This window comes from Castanea sativa, chromosome 5 (assembly GCF_040712315.1).
Source record: "Castanea sativa cultivar Marrone di Chiusa Pesio chromosome 5, ASM4071231v1".
Lineage (NCBI taxonomy): Eukaryota > Viridiplantae > Streptophyta > Magnoliopsida > Fagales > Fagaceae > Castanea > Castanea sativa.
Genome location: NC_134017.1, coordinates 58,230,604 through 58,253,075, shown reverse-complemented (window position 1 = coordinate 58,253,075; position 22,472 = coordinate 58,230,604). Strand labels below are relative to the sequence as shown.

At 39.4% G+C, this 22,472-nt stretch overlaps 1 long non-coding RNA gene across 2 annotated transcripts in view; it reads left to right on the top strand.

The window, feature by feature from the left end:
- The first annotated feature begins 1,362 nt into the window (after positions 1-1,362).
- LOC142634384 (uncharacterized) overlaps positions 1,363-22,472 on the top strand; it is a 35,672-nt gene continuing 14,562 nt past the window's right edge. Inside the window, exons 1-3 of one of the 2 annotated variants that reach the window (XR_012844132.1) lie at positions 1,363-1,515; positions 4,118-4,184; positions 6,493-6,655. This is a non-coding gene — a long non-coding RNA (uncharacterized LOC142634384). The remainder of the gene's footprint in view (positions 1,516-4,117; positions 4,185-6,492; positions 6,656-22,472) is intronic. The other variant, XR_012844133.1, reaches the window with a different exon arrangement.

Sequence of the window (22,472 nt, the reverse complement as noted above, 5' to 3'; positions counted from 1 at the left end):
ATTTTTGGTTATTTTTAATCCTTTGTGGTGGACAAAGTACTCTTAATAATAGTTGTATTAGAAGTACTCTATAATGTCATTTATTTAGATAAAATCAAAGGTTAGCCAAACGAAAATAATCAGAGGGATGAAAAATTTTAGCTTTTGCAATTTTATTTTTATTATTATTATTATTATTTTGTAAAAATACATATATAGAAATTTAATTCTTAGATTTTGCTAATAATTGTTTATTTGATAATATGTTTTGGGTAGATGAAATTACAATTTCGACGAAGAAAATAACCTTAATAGATTATCAACAACAATTTGTTTTCCTAATTGGTCCAATTAATCATTGTTAAGTTTTATTAATTTTTTAAGTTACATTTTACGGTGTTTTGGATTGTAGGCAAAAAAAAAAAAAAGTATTAAGAAAGTTTTTTTAAAACTAAAAGAATAATTTCACAATTTTATATTCCTTTTAATGATTCACAAAATATTATAAATAACTTTTATTAAAAAAGGAATATTTTCGTTAACTTGCCTTTTGAATTTCTGAGAAAAATTATATTGTTTTCATTTTGGTACTACAAAATTTATATTTATAATTTATAATTGTTCCTATATTACATTTATGATTATTCCTATAATAAACAAAAATATAATTACGAAATACATTACTCTTTAGTAAATTATTTTAAATTGTAAAAAAAAATTTAATAAAACCACCATAAAAATAATTATTATGCGCAACACGCAGATTCACGACTAATCTATATATAACTAAAAGCTGAAACGTAGCGTTTAATGTTGCTACGCTCACATTGCGCCACTTTAGTGGCCATTTCATTTTCATCATTTTTTTTATTTGTCCAACAATTTTTAAATAGTTTTTACAAATTTCAGAATCATAATAAATCTCTATAATAAACCCCAGCCTATCTCCACCAAAAGCCCACTTCTTATCTATTTAATTTTACCATAAAGCCCAAACCCAAAGCCTTCTCAACTTAAGGACAACAAGAAACATAAAACCGTGAAACAAGGTTTGACAAAAGTATTGCGTGAGAAACACAGCGTGGGGAATGGGAAACAGACCGTTTGAATTTCTCCCACCTTTCTATTCTACGGTTACGCACAAACGAATGGTTTGAACTTTTGCTCTACAGTTTCACATCGTTTGAACTTTTGCTACGTCCACAACATTTTTACAACAATTTTACAATAAATCATAGGTGGTTAGTTGTTATAGGTTCAAATTTGAATCTAACACTAAGATTACTTTTTTGTCCCAACAATAACAACCAGTAACAACTTGCCACTTAGGATTTGTTATAAAAATGTTGTAAAAATGTTGTGGACATATCATTTCTCAAAGGTAAAAGAATCTGATATGATTTGAAGCCGTGAAAATCTCCCCACCTTCTTGCTCTACAATTTCACGATAACAGCCGCCTATCTGACTTCCTTCCTTCCTATCTTCCTCTCTTCAGCCTATATAAATACTGACAGAACCTAGAGGATTCGATTGAGGTATCTCTGAATCCCAGTTCTTCTTGTGTTCCATTCTTTTGCTTAATGCTTTTTGTTTCCCTTTTTACATTTTGTTAATGCCTCTTTCGTGCTATGGTGTGGATGATTGTTATGTTGAAATTTTGAATGCTGGGGTTTTAAATTGGAGCTTTGTCTTTTTGGTTCAGTACTTTGTGTTGTGGTGTAGATGATTGTTTTAATTGTTGTGGTTTTTAATTGGAGCTCTGTCATATACACCAATAGATTCAATACTTACAAAAAATGTTAATATGAAGTGATAGTAATGAATGTCCATTAGATGGATTATCTTTTGATTCTTAGTTCTTAAAGTCAAGGCCTTTTATTCCTACATAATTATGTCAGCATTGACAAAGAATTTGATTTCTACCTAAATTGCGTACAGTATTTTAGGTTCAAGAAATTATAGTCTTATACAACCAAGTGGATTATCTTTTGATTCTTAGTTCTTGAAGTCAAGAACTTTTATTCCTACATAATTATGTCAGCATTGACAAAGCATTTGATTTCTACCTAAATTGCGTACGGTATTTTAGATTTAAGAAATTATAGTCTTATACAAATTCAAGAAATTGTAAGTTCAATAAATTAGAGCATTTGATTTCTACCTAAATTGCGTACAGTCTTATATAGCCATGTCAAATCTTTTGCATCATTTTCCATATATGTGAAACTCAACAAAATAATATCATTGGCCATCAAATTTGAGATTGGTAGTAGATCTATAAGATTACCTTAAAGGCTGAGGCTTCTACAAATGCAATCTGAAATTTGTTGCAGAAGTTTTGGGTTTAGGGAAATCAGATTTGTTTTTGGGAATTCTAATAAGGTTTTGTGATATTAAATATGCATAGAATTGGGTATGGTGAGGGAAAACTGGTAGGGATTAGGTATGGAGTGGTGTTTATGGGTTTCTTGGGGTTGGAAGAAGAACTAGATTATGCAGATTGGAATTTTAGATCTTTTTGAAATGGAAAGAGGAAAGAATTATATTATTTTGAAGGTGGACTTAATTCTGTTATTTTGCAACTATTCATACTCCTTACTGTATTTCTTCAAGGCCTAAAGGAGAGTCCTATTCTTTGTTAGATTGATAAGAAATTCCATACTTAAAGAGGATAAAGACTTAGTATATAGTTAGCCTTTTCAATATAATTATAGGAGTATAAGAACAAATCTTTGAGAGCTAAATATCCAAGCTTTAGAGCTAATGTGGGCTTTAATCTTCAATATGTGTTGATTTGCATTTACATATCTATTGGACTTAAATGAGGCACCTGAGGAATGCAAGGAAGGTGTACATCTTTCAGTATAGTAGGACAATATAACCTTGGTGTAGAGAAACCAAAGGACATTTAACCCCAATCTTTTGCAAGCCATGTTCAAAATGTATATGCAAAAGGCCATTCCTCAAACTTATGCTTTATATCTTTTTTTTTTCTTTTTTTTTTTTACTTTTCAGCTTGCATTACTTTTGTAAATTAAAGGGTTAGGGATTTATGTAATTAAAATTGTATTGAATTATCTATAACTCTAGAGATTATGCATACTATAACTATTTAGTCAAAGCCCTCTCTAAGCTCTAAGATTATAATAAGATTTGCTTTAATCCAGCACTTTGTTTTATGGGTTAGTCTTGCTGAGTGATAAAAGCTCACTCTATTGAGAAAAGAAGCCACCATCGATGTTATGACTCAATTTCAAAGATAGTGGCCAGAACACTCTGCTTATCTAGATGAGGTGATCTTTTTCTTTTTCTTTTTCTTTTTTTGGTGGGGTTATAATTGCTTTTGAGAGATTGTTCAATAAATTGGGTGTGAAGTGGATTTCTACTCTAGGTGGATTTTGTTCTCTTTAAGCATTTATTTGTTTTTTGGGAATGTTTCTTTTTCCCCTAAGATTTGTTATTTTTGAAAGGATATTTATGTTGTATTTGTCTGGTTTTGTTACTTCACTGGAAAACTAGCCTATTTTCCACTGAATCAAACAAAATTTTTACTGGTCTATTAATTAATTTAGTTTGGATTGGTAGAGGAATTCTAATTATTGGTATTGGTGATAAAAAGGGATATTTGGATGACCAGTTTAAACAACTTAAAAAACTGCTGCAAAATGAGAGCAATCTAGATTTTGTGGTTGATTTTCTATTTTCTTTGATGATTTTGAAAAGCTCTCAAAAAATATTTCTAGGGCTCTGTGAGTTTTTGTTATCTATGTGTTTGATCTTGGAAAAAAGTTTGCTTAATGATTAATTTTTTGTTTATGGGTAAAATGAAATAGTTCACTAATAAGTAATATGTTTAAGGAGATAATTATATGTCTTATGCTTTGTAATTGTTCATAAGTCATTGTTAAGAAAATTTTAGCTTCACAATTATGACATTGATTTAAGGGCATCTTTGTAAGTACGTGTTTCCATGTTCTTACCATGACAAATATTTTACATGGTTTTTCATTCTTTGCTCACTTGCATCATGACTACCAGCACTACAATTATGGATTCAAAAACAGATTGTAGCAATGCTTTTTAGTTATGAGACATTTAACATTTTTGTTTATTATATTGTAATGAATTCCTTGGCAGATGGATTTGCTTGCATGGCCCACTCACTACCCATGATTGGTTGCCTAAAAAATCAGTATGTATCATGGTAAGTTTCTTATGAACATAGGTGCACTAGAATTTTCTTAACAGTATTTTATGAACATTATGTGAGATGTCAAGTTTATGATGCATGTTGCTTTCTAAAATATGCAAATTATGCAAATTGATGATTGTGGTCATGTTAGATATACTTATAAGTTATAATGTAAGATTGTTGAAGTATGTGTTAAGTGATTTTGAAGCAAACATCATATTCAAAGAAAGTCACTATCGAATAGATAATTGCACTATTGTCTTTTTTTAATAAATCCCATGCATCGCACCGACTAGTAATAATAACAATGATGATCATCATAACAAGACAAAATACTAGTGCGACCTGGAGAATGAGTTCAAATTGGAAAGAGCAGCACATCAATTTGACCCGTGCACAATCATATAAATGGGACACCGACATGGTGCTACTTCTTGGTCAAATTCCTTGCACTGATTAAATTCAATGCAATTGGTAATGGTATACAGCAAAGTAAAAAATGGCGGTGTTGTTCACATTTCAGTTATAAAAACACACCGTGTATGTATGTTTCCCCCCCCCCCCCCCCCCCCCCCCCCAAAAAAAAAAAAAAAAAAAAAACAGAAGAAAAAGGGCGGTGACGGAAGCCTCAAATGAAAGGAATTTCAGAGTTATTTAGGCCGTCCAGGAAGAGAAGGTCAGACGAAACAAAACAATCTGATTTAGTTCTTCCTGAGGGATTATGCCGTCGTTTTTCACTCGCTGAGATCAAAATAGCTACCAATAACTTCGATGAATACTTCGTAATTGGTCAGGGGGATTATGGGACAGTATACAAGGGGTTTATCGATGACCCTACTACAATAAGCGTTGCAATAAAGGGTGTGAATATCGATTCAAGGGCGGGTTTTCACGAGTTAAAGACTGAGTTGTTGTTGCTATGCCAGCTACGCCACTCTAACCTCGCCCCTCTCATTGGATATTGTCTTGATCATCGACAGATGATCCTAGTCTACCAGTTCATCTTCAATGGAAACCTCGGCGAACATCTCTACGGCACTAACCACGATAATCCCCTCCCGTGGAAACAAAGACTCCGGATTTCCATTGGAGTGGCACGTGTTCTGCATTACCTTCACACTGGGCTGAAGCATACCATCATCCACCGTAACGTAAAGCCGAGTAACATTCTGTTGGACGAGAAATGGGAGCCCAAGTTGGCAGATTTCGTGTCGTACAAGTTGGGTCCACCGAGTTTGTCAAAGGCTTTGATTAGGGTGGATTCTAGTGCCTACTCTGGAGTACAGAGTAGTACTTTAGAACACATAGATCCGGAGTATTTCGTATGCGGGGAGCTGATTGATAAATCCGATGTCTTTTCTTTTGGGTTGGTACTGCTGCAACTACTCTGTGGCAAAAAAACATTAGAGCAGCGGCATCTTCTTGAGTGGGTCAGAAAATGCAAACGAGAAGGGACCGTCAATGAAATAGTTGATCCGTATCTGATGGGGAAGATAGCTCCAGACCTTTGAACCTACTACTGAGTCTATATCATAGGTGTTCCCCCACTCCCCCTGAGTAAGCATTGTACTGAACCATGATAAATGAGGAAATTGGCTGAAATCAATCGGTTTGCTTGGTGACTTGAACACCCATATGCACTGCATGAGTGCGTTCATGCTTGAAATTGGATGGAATGGCTTTCAGGCACACATGGATTCAATAATCAAAAAACCAAATTCAATACCATGAAATCAATGTGTGTGGCATCTTGATAATTTAAGAGAACTTTAAGCTTTCCATTCATATATTCATTCTTTTCTTGGAAAGGACCTGTATATGCTCAAAACCTATGAAGATTTGTGTGTATTTGTATAAAACTATTTTTAAATTTCAGGTGGCAGGTTGCAAGCTATTATTGGGCAATAATTTTTTTATCCAAATTCCTTTGGATTAAGATGTTATGAGTTCAGTTATGCAACCTTTTATGCTGCACTTATTTAGAAATATTTTGTCAGGGTGAATCTCCAACTTTACCTTGCCCCGCCTCCACCTTCTATATTTTCTTTAAATGAATCATCTCTTACTTCCCGAATGTCTGAACTTTTCTTTTATTTGACTTGTAAAGTTGATGTGTTTTGCAACTATACTGTTGATTATGAAGCTCTGCATATGCCAAGTTCCTCATTCTTACATCGTCCCAGATCTGTTTTATTATCTTGATTCTTGATTGAAGTTGTTACCTTGAAAGTTTAAACTACTGGTTGTTGTCTCTTGGCTATCCAGACTTTGGTGCCGTTTGGTGATTTAATTCTCTCTCTCTCTCTCTCTCTCTCATTAGCAGGAGCATGAAATCAAGGATTTTGACTACCTATACAGGTGCATTTCCAGCGGATTCAACTAAAGAAGTAGTTGCCAGGAGACCGGACCTTGAAATGCCTAACATTAGTCAAGCTGCTCACAAATTGTAATATGTATCATGGGTACCACTTGGGAAACACAATGTAAGTAAAGAATCTCCCCCGCCCTCCCCCCCCCCCCCCCCCCCCACCCCCCTTTGGTTTATGAATACAATGTGATTTATTTGTCACTTAAGTCTTTTAATTATATGCTGCTAGTCTGATCGATGAAAATAGAAAATGCATATATATGTCCATAGAGCACAAATTAAAAAAGAAAGATGGAAAAGGAAAGAGACATAAAAAGGAAAAGCTTGTAGCCAATTCTTCTTGAACATTTTCTCTTTCTAATTAAGTGATTCAAGCTCCCATTGCATGGACTTTGAGAGCTTGAGTATGCATGAAGCTTAAAATCAGATATTGAATGATTATTGGGGTTGCTTAATTATCTTTTGGTGGAAGTACAAAATTTTTTTTATCAGAGATGAATGAAATGGAAACCTTATCTGTCCAACTCTATGATGAAGCTTTTAATTTTAGGTGAAAGCTTTTGTACTCATATTGTTTTGAAGCAAGATTCCGTGGCATCTTTTCCATTGCTTAAAATTTTCCAATTGTCTTGAATGTACGCTGGAACTTTTACTTTGATTCAGCTCCCTAAGATTCTTTATGCTGGGCAAAGGCTGCAAGATCAATGTTTTTAATTAGCTAGGGCAATGTCCTCAGTCAAAAGTTATGAAAATCTACATCCGTGAAGTGGTGTGAACTATCATTAGGCAAAGGAAGGTAAATTAATTGATCAGGGGCTTGCTGAATGGTATAATTAATCCATTCCAGTTTGCAACTGGCTTAGGATTTTGCTCGCAGAAACCTTGCTTCTCCCCATTGCTTTCACTTTTGAGTGGCAGTGGAGTTAAGTTCATCAGAAAAGAGGATATAATGCAGATTGGCAGACTATATCAAAGACCTCTCCGTGTAGCTAAGGCTGCTGTTGCTTATAAAATTTATTGACATGCATTCACATTTGCATGCCTAGGAAGAGTTTTCCCTCCTACTTTGTAGACGGTACCACTGTTTCTCTGAGTTTTAGTTATTTTGTCACAAAGAGCAGATGCATCACTTATCCCAAGAGCAGCTTTCAAGTTCTCACTCATATTGACGTCAGAGATGGGCATTCCAATTTCATCTTCATAATCTATCACATCTATCTCCACGCTAATGCATTTGAAGTGCAGCTCTAGTGAAAGCTGCAAGGTTAGGGCCAACATGAACGAGTTTCCTTGGGTACTTCATCATATGAAATTCAAAAAACCAATGCCTCTCTCTATGTAGTTACTCAAAGACATTCTAAATATAGGGTATATGTTGTTAGCTCAATTTGTAGCTCCAAGGGGCCAAGATTGGTTAAAACAATAAGGCTTCAAAGAAGCATGAAGCAAGTTCTCTATAAGACTACCAATAATGTAGGCAAAATGTGCACTCTTCTAGTCTTCTCCCCTAACTTGACATTGGAGCAATGATTTACAAAGCCTAAATATAACGCTCCCTTATTTTATTCCCAAAATTTAAATTGCAGAATGAGGCTCCTAATTGAATCATTCTCTCGATAATCTAGCAGTTTCTAAAATGACCAAATCATCTAGACTATTTTCAAGACAAAGTACACTCTCAAAATAATATTTGAATCTCAATTACGTAAAAACAAAAAAAATGTGCTTCAAAGCTTAGGTTATATTTGGTAACAGTTTTTGTTTTTTTGTTTTTTGTTTTCCTCTCGTTAGCTCTCTCATAGGAAGCTTGCGACAATGAAAACCCAAACGCCTATCCTAGTATAGGCCACCTCTTCCCCACACCGGTGGAACTCTGTCCTTCTCTTCTTAACCCCACATCATCCTTCCTTCTCCCCTCTCCCACACGGTGCTCCATGGACGACCTTACTGGAAAATGTGCCCGCTTATCACTCAATGCAAAAGAGAGTCAAATGGTCACCTTGCCCCCTGATATAGAGAACAATAGCAGAGTTCTTGTAGCAAAACTCTTCACCAAGCGTAGAGTTAACGCTAGAGCCCTATCAAGAACCCTCAAGAGCATGTGGCGCTCAGTACAAGATTTTGAAATCCGTGATCTCGGCTCCAACACAGTTCTGATCATCTTCTCCGAAGAGGCCGACACGCATAAAATCCTTTCACAGCAACCTTGGTCATTCGACAAATATCTGATTGGTCTATATAAACCCACTGTTGAGGAGTCTGTGGATGATGCCAAATTCGATAGGGCCTCCTTCTGGATACAGATTCACAACCTTCCCATTAGCCGTATGAACAAAGCAAAAGCTGAAGCTATTGGACAATCATTGGGTGATGTTGAGCAAGTTGACGCCCCACCAAACGGAGAATGTCGTGGACGATATATCAGAGTTCGGGCTAATATTGATATCAACCAACCTCTTTGTCGCGGCCGGTTCGTAAACATGGGTGACTCAGACCCACTTTGGATTTCTTTACAATATGAACGAATGCCCATTTGTTGCTATTGGTGTGGGCTCATAAATCATGATGAGAAAGACTGCAAATTATGGACAGAAAGTGGATGCCCTCTGAACAAGGATGAGCAACAATATGATCCTTGGTTGCGGCCCAGCACAACCAACCTCCAGCAGCCACAGGTTGTGAAAACTAAGTCTAATCCAACTTCGACACCACCCTCGAACCACCGCCCAGCACCCTCACCATCCACAAAACCTACTCTGACGACGACCACAACGCCGCCAACACCATCATTAAAGCTAGCCGTGACTCCAGCAACTACCCACAAACCCATGTCGACAAATAAGGAAATTTTGTCAGACTCGAATCTTTTCCGTACGCATATATTGACCATGATTTGAAGAACTTTCCAAACTCAAACTCCCAACCTCAACACATACAGCTGGCACAATCAATCATCACTAATACTCAAAATATTTCCTTTCACGACCCCTCAACGTCAACCACTTCACAAAAGGAAATCTCAGATTCTTTGGCAACGCCCCAACAAAATATTCCCCATACCCAAACCGAGCCACACATGTCAGATATACACACCAAGGCCATTAACTCCACACGCTCCAACACAGATAACTAGGTGGGCCCGAGACTTGGCACGTGGAAAAGACTTGGGCCACCAAACCATGCAATGGATATTACTGAAGCTAATGGACCAACTTTGGGCCCAAAACATATTACTGAAGCTAAGGGATCATTTTTGGGCCCAAAACGTAAAGCACATGCAGATGAAACACAGGGTGGTGTCCTCAGCGACAAGAAGCAACGTTTACTGGATGAAGAAACAAAAGCCTTGGGCAAGCTCATGGCAGACAATTTAGGATCGGCCGTGACTGCTGTGAAGCACCACCGAGAGCAATGAGTATCTTGAGTTGGAATTGTCGGGAGCTTGGAAACCTCCAAACAGTTAACGCTCTTAAGAGAGCCATGAACAAACAAGCTCCCATCTGTGTCTTCTTAATGGAGACCAAACTCACTACTGAACAGCTAACAACATGAAGCAGGATTGGGTTTACAACCAAGCTCTTGTGGTTACAAGTGAAGGTCTTAGCAATGGTTTAGCGCTCTTGTGGAAACCTGACACTCAGGTACACATCAAAAAATTTTCTCGTTGGTTCATTGACGCTAATGTAGTTTGTACTAACCTATGAAGCACGGGTGCGTTTCGGGATTCGGGTGCGGGTGCGGGAGCGGGTGCGGGACTCGGCAATTTTTGAAAAAGTAGGGTGCGAGTGCGGCGGGGTGCGGCGATTAAAAAATTATTAAAAATATTTTTATTTATATTTTTAATATATTGCTAAACATACTTTTTTCACATTATATAAACATATACCAAATTTAAGAACAATAGTAAATAATAACTAGAATACAACTTCATTATATAAACATTCCATGATGTTTGAAAATTAAAATACAACTCACAAGTTTGAAACTAAAACAAAGTAAAAGATACATCAACAAGACAATCAACAACACAATCAAACACCAATTTCATCATCATCAAGATCAATAGCTTCACTTCGAACTTCACTTTCACTAGTAGTAACACTAGTGCTAACATTCCAAATAACCATGGCCTCCAACTCTGGCTCATCAAGTGTAAGAGCTGCATTCTCAAGAATTCCAGCTCCTCCATGTATGTCGCTTTCATTCCAAGAGTCTCCTGCAATATCCCACATCTTTGTATCTCTATTTATGTACTCCGCATTGCGCCTTGACAAGAGTCGAAGATTAGAATGCACATATACCAAATCCTCATCACGTGCAGGAGCCATTTTGTTTCTTTTTAAGGAATGAATAAATTTGTATGTGCTCCAATTCCTCTCAGCACATGAAGATGAACAAGGTTGTCCAAGAAGTTTAAGGGCAAGGGTTTGAAGAGTTGGAAATGTGGAGCCATGGTATTGCCACCAAACCAAAGGTTGTAAGACCCACCTATCTGTCAAGACAGCTGGTGAAGGAAACCTCCCTCCTGAAAATGCAGCAAACTCAGACTTCACCACATTTAATTCATTCACATCTTCAAAGAATCGATCCAAACACTTGCTCATTTCCATAGAAATTTCATGATCTCGATGTGGAGAGATGCGTTTTGAATTCTCCAAAAGCCATTCAGTAGAGTAATACCTAGAGTTAAAGATTAAAAAACAAATATAAATGAAACATGTGTTTTACTAGAAAGGGGAACTAAAGAAAATAGAAAATAGAAAATAAATGTACTTACCTAGGATTTAAGGAATGAGCCAAGCAGTATAGTGGAGTACAATTTTTAGTCCAACGATCAATAAGTATATCATACACCACACTCCAAAATGAGCTATACTCATTATCTTCCAAGCCTTCATGTCGATATATTGCCACATTTACCTTCTCGATCATTGAATCCCACATCTCATACACAAGATGAAGACAAGGCTTATCTATGTCAGCTACTCGTATCATATCATAAATAGGTGCTGTGAATTCAAGGATATAATCAACCTTATCCCACCAAAAATCACTTAGAATCATCTCTTTCACCTTTTGAGCTTTTCCAACATCATCCTCCCTATAAGAAGCCCATTGCTCACTAATAGCCATGACTTGAAGGCATCTTTTTATCAACTTCAACCTTTTTAGCATTATCACAACCGAAGCAAATCTAGTATCAGCAACTTGGAGCAATTTTAATGGAAAAAATTCATTAAACATTGCCAACCTCATTGAATGGTTCATAATAAAAACACGTATGAAGGATGCATCATCAGCAATACGTGTAATCCAACTACATTCCTCATATGTAACTTCATTCTTTTCAGTGTTTTTTGCTGCACAAATATTCTTCAAAGCTAGATTGAGAGTGTGGACAACACAGGGTGTCCAAAATATTTTAGGATACTCACCCTCAATAAGAGCTCCAGCAAATTTCATCACATTAGCATTATCAGTGATGACTTGGACAACTTTCTCATGTCCAATCTCTTTTATAGCATCCCTCAACACCCCAGCAATATAATGCTTGTCTTTGAACTCACCTGACCCATCAATTGCCTTAATAAATACTGGACCTCCATCTGATACAGCCATAATATTAATAAGAGGCCTCCTTTGTGGATTTGACCATCCATCAGAAACTATACTTACACCATTTTCAACCCAAAAATCCTTAATTGGTTTCAAAAGTCTATCAACATGAGCTTTTTCTCTTTGCAAAAGTGTTGTTCTCAAAGCATTGTATCCAGGAGGAACATAACCTGGAATGTTATTAGTAGCAGCATATGAATAGGAACTACGATAATATGGGTTCCTTGCAAAGTTAAATGAAATCCCACCAGTGTAAAACATCCTAGCAATTTGACTATCCAATTCATGTCTAGCATTATTCTGGAATAATTTCTCCACCATAGGATTCACAACCTTCCTCCTCTTATTACCATCAAAGGGATTTGTACTATCACTCTCTTCTTGTGTACGAAATGGGGGAATACTCCCAATAGGCCCACGGCTTGGGGGAGGTGGGGGTAAGGGAATTTGTTTTCTCCGTTCTCTTTCTAACTTATCATTCTCAACTTAATCATGCATTTGCTGCATTTCCAACCTATGGCTCGGTGTCACACTAGGGCATACTCTAATACCTTTATTAACAATTCTTAATAAATGAGCCTTAACCCTAGAATAGGATCCCAAATAAATATTACCACAATAGTTGCACTTAAAGTGTGTGTTTCCACCTGATTTAACAATAGAACCAGATGGTTTTTCTATTTTAGTCACATACTGCCAAAGAGGAGCTTCATCATTTGGCATTCCTTCATTAGATGAAGGTGAACTTTTTGTGCTAGTAGCTTCATCCATTTCAAATTCAACAGATTCAATTTAACCTACAAATAATTTCCAAATATATAATAACTATTAATTAAATAAAAAATCAAACCCACTGTCACATACTCACCAAAAAAAAAAAAAAAAAAATCAGATCATCACAGATTCACAATTCACAACACAATCACAAATCTAAGTAATAATAACTATTAAGTATTAACTAAATAAAAAATTAAACGTCACAAGACTCACAAAAAATAAAATAAAAAATAGAAAAAAATCAGTTCATCACAGCCACAACACAATCACAAATCATAATAACTAATAGTTGCAAATTTAGCTATTAACTAACTAAAAAATCATATATTAACAATAAACTAAGAGTGTGAGTGTGAGAGCCATCAGCTATGATACCTGACACTGACAGTGAGGGGAGACGGAGAGCAAGGGAGACAAAGTGTGAAGGACTGAAGGTAGAGAGTGGGAGAGACTTGAGACTTGAGACTTGAGAGCACTAGCTTAAAGAGGCAGGGGCTGGGCAGTGGGGCGGCTGAGAGTACAGAAAAAAAAAAATGAAGAGAGGTTTGGGCGTTTGGCTGCTGGTGCTGGGACGAATGATCTGTGAGGGTTTCAAAAAAATGAAGAGAGCTTAAGCCTTAAGGGTTTCAAAAAATTTTTTACAAAACGCAGCCGTTTGGCTTTTTTTATTTTTTTTTTTTTTGGGCTAAGTAAAACGGTGCGTTTCGCACCTGTTTCTTTTTTTTTTTTTGAATTTCGGCCGGTATCGGCCGGTATCGGCCGATTTTGGCCGAAATCTGCCGATTTCGGCCGGTATAGGCCGGTATCGGCCGAAATCGCCAGAATCGCCTGATACAGACCGATTCAGGCCGAATCGGCGCGCGTCGGCCCGAATCGGCGCCGTATCGGCGCGAATCGCGCCGAAAAAAATAATATTTTATTGCCGGACGCGGCACGGACGCGCAGGCAGCGACGTCGCCTGCGCGTCGCCGCGTCCGGCCGCGTCCGACGCGGGTGCGGTGGCCCAAACGCCGCACCCGTGCTTCATAGGTACTAACACAGGTATAACATGGCGGCTCACCAGCTTCTATGGTCATCCTGATACAAGCAAGCGAGAGGAAACATGGACGCTGCTTGAGTCACTTAGACACTCCAACAATCTCCCATGGCTGTGCGTAGGAGACTATAATGAAATCATTAGCCAGTCCTAGAAAAGTGGAGGAAGTTTGAGACCAACCCGCCAGATGGACTGCTTTCGCACTGTAATTCATCATTATGGCTTTGTTGACTTAGGCTATGTTAGAAATACTAAATTCAATAGTATTATATTTCACACTAAAATAATATACATGAGTGCCTTTATATAGGAGGCATACGAGTGCTGTACAAGTAAATATGAGTGCAGTACAAGTAAATATGAGTCCACTACAAGTAGTACAATGTGTGCTCTACAAGTAAGTGATCTAGATGGGCCAAGCCCACATATGAGTGTACGTTAACAGCCCCCCTCAAACTCAAGGTGGATGTAAGACCAACTTGAGGTTGTCAACCAAATCACAAAGGTGTCCCTTAGAATGGGACTTGGTGAAGATGTCTGCAAGTTGATCTTTGGAGGAGACGGAGAAGAGCTTGAGAGTACCATGAACAAGATGATAACGGATAAAATGACAATCAATCTCAATATGTTTAGTCCGTTTATGGAAGACATCATTGTGAGCAATGTGAATGGCACTTTGATTATCACAATAAAGAGGTGTAGCAGAGGATGTAGACACACCTAAGTCTGTAAGAAGCCATCGTAACCAAAGAAGCTCAGATTTGGTATCAGCAAGAGCACGATATTCTGCTTCAGTACTGGAGCGGCCCACAAAGGTTTGTTTCTTACTTCGCCAAGAAATCAAGGAAGAGCCAAGTAGAAAACAATAGCCAGTGGTGGATCTACAATCAGTGGGATCTCCTGCCCAATCAGCATCAGAGAATGCACAGAGTACAAGAGGAGATTGAGCTGAGTAGAAAAGGCCATGGAAGAGAGTGCCCTTCAAGTATCGAAGAATGCGCAGAACAGCAGCATAGTGAGTCGACCGTGGAGAAGACAAATACTAGCTGACCTGATGAACAGCATAAGAAATGTCTGGACGAGTAACTGTGAGATAAACTAGGCTGCCAACTAATCGTCTGTAAAGAGAAGGATTAGACAATGGTTTCCCCCCCGAGGGAGTCAGATGCGCATTAAGCTCAACTGGAGTGTCAACAGTCTTGCTGTCAGTGAGTCCAGTACGAGACAAAAGATCAGAAGCATCTTGGCTTGAGTAATATAAAGACCATCTGAGGAACGAGTGATTTCAAGACCCAAGAAATAGCTAAGATGTCCAAGATCTTTCATCTCAAACTGCTGACTAAGAAAATCCTTGAGTTCTTGTATGCCACTAAGGTCATCACCAGTTATGATCATATCATCCAAATAGAGGAGAAGTAGAATGGTGCCTTTATCAGTACGACAAAGAAATAAGGCAGCATCATAAGAACTGGCAGTGTAACCCAAGCGAAAGATAGTAGAGCTAAATTTTGCAAACCAGGCTCGAGGAGCTTGTTTAAGACCATACAATGCTCGGCGAAGGCGGCAAACCTTGTTGGAGTCAATGGAGAGACCTGGAGGAGGTTGCATGTAAACTTCTTCACTCAAGTCCCCATTAAGGAATGCATTTTTAACATCCATCTGAAAAAGATCCCATTTACTAGCAGCAGCAACAACCAAGAGGGCACGAACAGATGAGATGCGGGCAACTGGAGCAAAGATCTCTTCATAATCAATCTCATACTCCTGTGTAAAACCTTTTGCAACAAGGCGAGCCTTATAGCGCTCAATGGACCCATCTGAGCGAGTCTTAATCTTGTAGATCCACTTGCAACCAACCACAGACTGTCCAGGAGGGAGAGTAACTAAGTCCCAAGTATGGTTTTTGGTTAATGCATCAATTTCCTCTTTCATTGCAATCTGCCATAAAGGGTCAGTGGAGGCCTCATGATAGGTTTGAGGCTCTTGGAGTGTAGCAAGTGCAGTGTAACAATGATAATCAAGTAAATGTGCAGGAATGAATCTTACCGGGGTTGAGTGACGAGGTGGAATGTCTTGTGGAGGTGGAAGGTTTTGTGGAGGATCTTCAGGCGGAGCAGGAGCGGGGGACCTAGGCTCGAGTTGGGGTAGCTTGTCATCAATCTACTCATCTTCGACTTGTCCAGAAGAGACATTAAAAGGATCGGGTGTTTGTATAGAGAAGTCTAAAGGAGGATCAAATGGAGTTGGAGAAGGAACATGAGACTCCTCTAGAAAAACTTCAAGTACAGATGAGGTAGTGAGGGAAGAACGAAAATGAGAGAGTTCAACAAACAAGCGGTGTTCCCAGAAGACAACATTACGAGAAACACGAAGGCGATGAAAGACAAGATCATAACATCAATACCCTTTTTGTGTTTCGCCATAACCAAGGAAACAGCAAAGTCGAGATTGAGGCTCAAGTTTGTTATGCTCATGAGATTGAAGAAGAACGAAACAAGCAGATCCAAAAGAGTGAAGGTGATGATAGTCAGGGGGTGACCCAAAGAGACGCTCATACGGAATTTGATTATGGATGACAGTGCTTGGAATGCGGTTGATGGTGTGAACAGCATGAAGAGCAGCTTCACCCCAGAATGGAAGAGGAACCTTGGCAGAAAGAAGAAGAGTACGAACAGTGTCAAGAATATGAAGAAGTTTACGTTCAGCTCGACCATTTTGCTGAGAGGTACCTGGACAAGTTAGATGATGTATAGTGCCATAGGAGTGTAACAGAGTTTGAAAAGTATATTGAATGTATTCAAGAGCATTATCAGAACGAAATATTTTGATTTTTTGGAGAATTGGGTTTCAACCATTTTTGCAAAATTACTATATATTGGCAAAATTTCAGAACGAGATTTCATAGGAAATATCCAACTGTAACGAGAATAATCATCGATGAAAACAACAAAATATCGAGATCCACCAATACTAGCAACAAGAGAAGGTCCCCAAACATCAGAATGAATTAACTCAAAAATACTATTAGAAATAGAATCACTATTATTAAAAGGTAAAGCTGGCTATTTTCCTAACTGGCATGAAGTACAATTAAAATTGTCTTTGGACACAAAACCTAACAAGCCCTTAGAAGCTAACTGTTGTACCCGAGAAGAGGGTGCATGACCAAGACGAGAGTGCCAAAGTGAGAGAGAGGGTAAGGAAGACACCGCAGCAGCAGCAGCAGCAACAGACACCGGAGCAACAGGTGGAAGATGAATATTGTCCACTGGAAACATACGCCCAACTCTAGGGCCGGTCCCAAGCTCTTGCCCCGTCCTCGGATCTCGCACAATACACCCAAAATAGTCAAAAATAAGGCGATAACCTAGTTCAGCTAATTGTCCCACAGAACACAAATTATAAGATAGGTTTGGAACATGGTAGACCCCAGGAACAGAGAGGTTGGAGGTTGAAACAAAACCAAGACTATTCTCATGCATGGTGGAACCATCAGCTATGTGAATATTGAGGGGATGTGGAGCAGGGTCAAGTTTGGAGAATAAGGACGAGTGAGGTGTCATGTGATTGCAACAGGTAGAATCAAAAAGCCAAGTTTGAGACTTACCGGGTAAAACTGAGAGAGCAGTGGAAAGAGATGCATTACTAGCCATACGAACAGCTTGAGCTATGATCTCCTGTAGGTCAGTGGGTGAGAGGTTGATAGTGGATCCAGAAGACTGGGACTCAGCTGAAATGGGAGGCATTGGCGGAGTAAACTCAGTGTTAGCAATTGCAGCAGTAGATTTACTGCGACGGTAACAAGTCTCAATAGTGTGGCCAGGGCGCTTGCAATAGTTGCGGAACTTTTTATTGGTCTGTCTGCGACGATTACTGGAGCCAAAAGGATCACCTGAGTGCTGAGGTTGCTCTATGGATGGAGCAGAAGGAGTAAGGGCTAGAACATTAAACTTATCCTGGGCTCGAAGAGTTGCAAGGCGAGCTTCTTCTCTGACTAACTCATTCATAGCAGTATCAAGAGAGGGAAGAGAACAACGATTCAGAAGCTGACCTCGAATGGGCTCATAGTCCTTGTGGAGTGACATCAGGAACTCATAAAGACGAAATTCATCTCTAATAGCAACATATTGTTGGGCATCTTTTGAGCATGCCCAAGTTGGATCAGAAAGGTCAATTTGGTCCCAAATGAAGCGAAGCTGATCATAGTAGTCATTGATGGACTGCCCTGGTTCTTGCTTGAGTTGATGCAATTCAACCACTAACTGATATTTCATGGATCCGTGAGTGGTAGAGTATCTTTTGGCCAACATATTCCATGCTGATTTCGCATCATCAAAGCTGCCCAGCAGATTGGAGATGGAGGGAATGGAAGTATTTCGAATCCATGTGAGGATCATGTGATTGTGACTATCCCATTCAATCATGTGATTGAGAAAAGCAGCATCTTCTTCACTTGCTCCCTTCACAGGAATAGTGATTGCACCAGTGCAATAATGCCAGAGCATGCGACCCTTAAGGAAACTGCGCATAGCTTGAGACCAAGATAAGTAATTCCTAGTCCCCTCCAATACAGTATTGATGGGCCGAGGAAGAAAAACATCCTTTTTATCCATTTAGAGACACAATATGCAAAAACAGACTGCAAAAATGAAATCTACGCGAAAAACTGAGTAAGGAGAACCTGGACTGCAAAAAGTCAACGGTCACGGTCAAAGGTGACATGGCGGTGACGTCAGCAGCGTGCTGGTAGGTGACGTCAGCGATGTTGTGGCAGGCTGACGTGGCTAGGGCTGACGTCAGCAGGATCAGTCTGACGCGTGGAGGCACGTGAGCAGGCGCGTGGGCGCGTGACCTTCAGTGCAGAAACTTTGGGCGGCGCGTGAGGGCGCGTGGATGCTCCAATTACTGTGAGGTTTTCATGAACAGGTAGATCGGAGCAAGGCGATCTTCGTGGTACCTTCGGAAAATTTATCGGAGCAATATTCACGGCGGTGCCGAAAAAGGCAGTGGTCTTTGCAGTGTTCAAACTCCTCAACGGCGACTACTACAGGTTCGGAACCTGAGGACGATGTCTGGAAGACTCGAAGGTTCAGCGGCGAAAGGCTGTGGCAGTTGTTGTGATAGCGAAAGCAATATTAAGAATGGAGTTACACCAATAAAGACAAGACTGCGAAGAAAAGGTCAAAGCAGTGGCTCTGATACCATGTTAGAAATACTGAATTCAATAGTATTGTATTTCACACTAAAATAATATACATGAGTGCCTTTATATAGGAGGCATATGAGTGCTGTACAAGTAAATATGAGTGCAGTACAAATAGTACAATGTGTGCTCTACAAGTAAGTGATCTAGATGGGCCAAGCCCACATATGAGTGTACGTTAACAGGCTATACTGGCTCACCTTTCACCTGGTCTCGAAACCACCCTACTGAAGGCCGTATTCATATTCGGTTAGACAGAGCACTTGCCACCCCTGCATGGAAATCATTGTTTCAAGGAGCTTCTGTCCACCATATACCCATGTCCACTTCTAACCACTCCATGCTTGCGGTGTATCTACCCACAGGTAGACCACACCATTCTCCACACCACCGTCCTTTTTGCTTTGAAGCAATATGGCTTCGAGATCCAAGATGTGCTGAAGTGGTCCAAGAAGCATGGTTGGAAGGATTATGCAAACCAAATGGCTCCTAGATCACAAACTGTCTTGATAGTTGCAAAGCACGATTATCCTCCTGGAACAAAAATGAGTTTGGCCATGTGGGATGCCAAATAGCACAGTTAGAGAAAGAGCTCCAAGTCCTTGAATAAAATCCATTGCATAACTTTGAGCATATACAGGAGGTCCGTAAAGCTCTTAATTGTTGGCTTGATGCCGAAAATACTATGTGGCACCAACGAGCAAAGCACATGTGGATCATTGATGGCGATAAGAACACTGCTTTCTTTCACCAAGAAGCCTCTAACCGTAAGCAAACAAACTTTATTAATGTCCTTACTAATGACAACGGAGTATGGCATGATGACGACCAGAATATGGAAAGGATTATATTAGATTATTTTTTAGATATTTTTCATTCTAATGGTTTCACTGATACCACAGCTATTTTTGAGGCGGTTCAGCCTGTCGTGATCGAATCCATGAACAACTTTTTGTGCCAACCATTCCAAGAAGTTGAAGTGCACAAAGCCCTCAAGCAAATGCATCCAAAGAAATCACCTGGCCCGATGGTATGCCTCCTCTATTCTATCAATATTTTTGGTCACTTTCTAGTGAATATGTTACTAAAGTTGTACTTGATTTTTTAAATTTAGGAATCATCTCCCAAAATTTAATGAAACTCATATTATCCTTATCCCTAAAGTTAAAAACCCTACAAAGATAACACAGTACAGACCTATAAGCTTGAGCAATGTCCTCTCTAGATTAGCCTCTAAAGTTATTGCCAATAGACTGAAACGTTTCCTCCCCAATATAATCAGTGAACATCAGAGTGCTTTTATGTCTTCTCGCCTTATTACTGATAATGTCTTAGTTGCTTTTGAAACTATGCACCACCTAAACCAAAAAAGAAGTGATACAACTAGAGAGATGGTCTTGAAACTTGACATGAGTAAAGCTTTTGATAGGATAAAATGGGGATGTCTCTGAGATATAATGCAGAAAATGGGCTTTGATTCTAAATGGATAACTCTCATGATGCAATGTGTTACCTCTGTTACATACTCAATTAGATTAAATGGCAAACCCCATGGCCGCATTACCCCCACTAGGGGCTTGAGGCAAGGGGATCCCATTTCCCCATTCCTTTTCTTGTTTTGTGCAGAGGGCCTTTCATCTCTACTTCAACAAGCCACATCCGCTGGCTCACTTAAGGGGGTTGCTGCTAGTCCTCAAGGCCCATGGATTTCTCACCTCTTTTTTGCAGATGATAGCATAATTTTTTGTCAGGCCACTAAGGAAGAATGCAATCATCTTGAGCACATCTTGGAAACTTATGAGCACGCATCTAGCCAAAAAATCAACCGTGAGAAGACCTCTTTATTTTTCAGTCGAAACACCCCACAAGACCTCCAAGAAGAGCTAAAGGAGCGCTTTGGAGCAGAAGTTATAAAGCAGCATGAAACATACCTTGGCCTTCCCTCTTTGGTGGGCAGGTCAAAGAAGAACACCTTTCGTGCATTGAAAGAAAGGTTGGACAACAAACTATCAGGGTGGAAGGAGAAGATGCTTTCACAAGCAGACAAGGAAATTCTCATTAAACCAATAGCACAAGCCATCCCAACATACACCATGAGTGTTTTTAAACTTCCGGATACTCTTTGTGATGAGATGACTAGCATGGTCTGGGCTTTCTGGTGGGGACAATCTAATGAAAGAAAATAGAATGGCATGGCTGAGTTGGGATAAAGTCTGTGTTCCGAAAATAGAAGGTGGCTTGGGTTTTTGTAATCTCAAAGCATTTAACTTGGCACTCTTAGCCAAGTAGGGCTGGCGTCTACAAGCCAATACACACTCCTTAGTGTACCGGGTCCTCAAAGCTCGCTATTTTCCCAACTGTGACTTTCTCAATGCAGAACTAGGCCCAAAGCCCTCCATTGCATGGCGTAGCATCACGGTTGCCCAAAGTGTGGTCAGAGCAGGTTGTCGTTGGCAAGTTGGTGATGGGTCTTCGGTAAGGATTTAGTTGGATAAATGGCTCCCAAAACCTACCACTTTTCAAACCATCTCCCCTCCAAGTATACTACCTGCAGATGCACGTGTTTCTCAGTTGCTAGATGAAAACACAGGTGAGTGGAAAGCTTCCTTGATACGTCAAATTTTTCTCCCAGACGATGCAGACACAATCCTGAGTATCCCTCGAAGCAAATATTGTGCTAGAGACCGTCTCATTTGGGCCTACACTCCACGAGGTACCTTCACGGTCAATAGTGCGTACAAAGTGGCTTCATCACTATCTTCATTATCACACCCATGCCGAACATCAAGATACCAAACCCATAAAACTTTCTGGTGAACCTTATGGAGTCTCAACATCCCAAATAAGTTGAAAACCTTTGCTTCGAGGGCCAGCCTCAATATTCTACCAACAAAAGTGAATCTTTGTCACTGTGGAGTCCTAGATAACCCCACTTGTGAGGCTTGCGGACTAAGCGATGAAACTAGTGGTCACTTGTTTTGGGATTGTACATTAGCCCGAGAAACTTGGGAAGCTGCTGGTATACCAATTGATCTCAGAGGCATGCAATACAGGGACTACATAGACCTTCTTTGGCACCTTATATTTGTTCAACACGTGGGGATGGATTTACTTGAGTTTGTTATCACTACCACTTGGTGCATGTGGTTTAGTAGGAATAAAACAAGACTTGGGGCCCCACGACAGTCATGTAGAGATATTATCCATAAAGCATGCACCATGCTTGAAGACATCAGACTTGCACACCTACGAATACCACAACACAAGGAAGCTACTGACATGCGATGGACCCTGATGGGA